Raw genomic sequence first — 1609 nt, forward strand, 5'->3', positions numbered from 1 at the left:
TCCGCCTAAATTGTAAACTTCATTTTTCAACATAGTGTCTTGTGCATCTCATTGTTACAATGGGTCAACCTGTATCCCTATTTGAGCATTTTTTCCCTTCCCCTCCCCAAATTAGAGAAGCATACATACAAGATGTAAGTGCACCAACTTCAAACACAGAGAAAACAGGGGTTATATCGTGGGGAGAAACATACAAAAAAACAAAAAATTGACATCACACATTATAAGTACCTGAGAAACAAGAGCAAGAAACAAAAAACCACTTGTGTCCCTATTTTGGGGTTCAATTTCTTTAACATCATTTTATCTGGTTATATGCACATATCTTTTGAACTTTTCTGCTTATCCCAGACATACATTTGTTATTGAAAATAAGGGAAATCATGGGACCTATGTTTCTTTAGACTTGGCATACTTCAGTCAATAAATTTTTTTCCAAGTCTTTCCATTTCCTAACAAATTGGGAGATGTCATTCTTTCTGATGGAGGCATAGAATTCCATTGTGTAAATATACCGTATTTTCTTGATCCATTCATCTAATGGGGGCATTTGGTTTGGATTCATATCTTAGCTATCATAAATAATGTTGCAATCAACATAGTTATGCTGGTAGTTTTAGTATGGTCTTGTTTATGATCATTTGGGTAAATCCCCAAAAGTGGGATTACTGTGTCATACGGGAGTTTTATGTAGAGTCTTTTGAGGAACCTCCATACTGCTTTCCAAAGTATTTGAACAAGTTTACACTCCTACCAAGAATTCAGTACGATTCCCTTGTGACCACACACCTTTCAGCATCTGTTGTTGTAAAAATATGGAATGCTACACAAATTTTCATGACATACTTGCACAGGGGGCATGCTAATCTTCTCTGTATTATTCCAATGTTAGTGTATGTGATACTAAATTGAGTACAGAACATTTTTTTATATAAAGTATAATTTTTATTGATTTTATTAAACTAGACAATTCAACAAAATTAAGTTCAAAAGAATTGTTGTGAAATTTTAGAATCATATATTTCTTACATAAGCAAACATTTAGGAATAAAATCAAGATAGACATGCCAAAAACAAAATAATTCCAGATATTTGTAGTTCAAGAGATGTGTAGGAGGAGGAATTCAATTATTCTATACAAGGCACCTGTCAAAATGAACATTGCAGCAAGTGTTTAGGTTTGTTAAAAGTTTTAAGGTTTTAAATATGCTTAATTTTGGGATTTTGCTTATATGTGCCCAAAATAGGACCATTTGGCAGGTATAAACCTTTTCTATAAAGTATTTAAGATTTATGGTAACAGACATTAAGTACTAAGTATGTACATTTCAGAGTTTATGGAAACTTTATTAATGAGAAGTTGCAAAGTCTTTGTGTAAAGAAGCAGAGTGAAGAGTTAAGACTTTACAGTTTCTGTTAAAACTTTAGGGATTCCTTACTTTATTTGATAGCAAGGAATAAATGATGATATAAGCCATAATGTACGCATGTATGTTACTATTCACACACATACATATACACACGTATACATGCACACATGGAGAAAGACACATAATTACAGCCAACACAAGTTTCACCAGTTGTTGAATATGCCTTAAACTTAATACTA

The 1609-nt window shown here is 32.6% G+C and overlaps 1 non-coding gene across 1 annotated transcript; it reads right to left on the reverse strand.

Moving 5' to 3' along the window:
* Positions 1 to 809: 809 nt before the first annotated feature.
* LOC122125950 lies at positions 810 to 916 on the reverse strand. The gene has a single exon (XR_006150811.1). It is a non-coding gene; the product is annotated as a U6 spliceosomal RNA (small nuclear RNA).
* Between the last annotated feature and the right edge of the window lie 693 nt (positions 917 to 1609).

Source organism: Dipodomys spectabilis, unplaced genomic scaffold, assembly GCF_019054845.1.
Source record: "Dipodomys spectabilis isolate Male_0828 unplaced genomic scaffold, ASM1905484v1 ptg000268l, whole genome shotgun sequence".
Classification (NCBI taxonomy): domain Eukaryota; kingdom Metazoa; phylum Chordata; class Mammalia; order Rodentia; family Heteromyidae; genus Dipodomys; species Dipodomys spectabilis.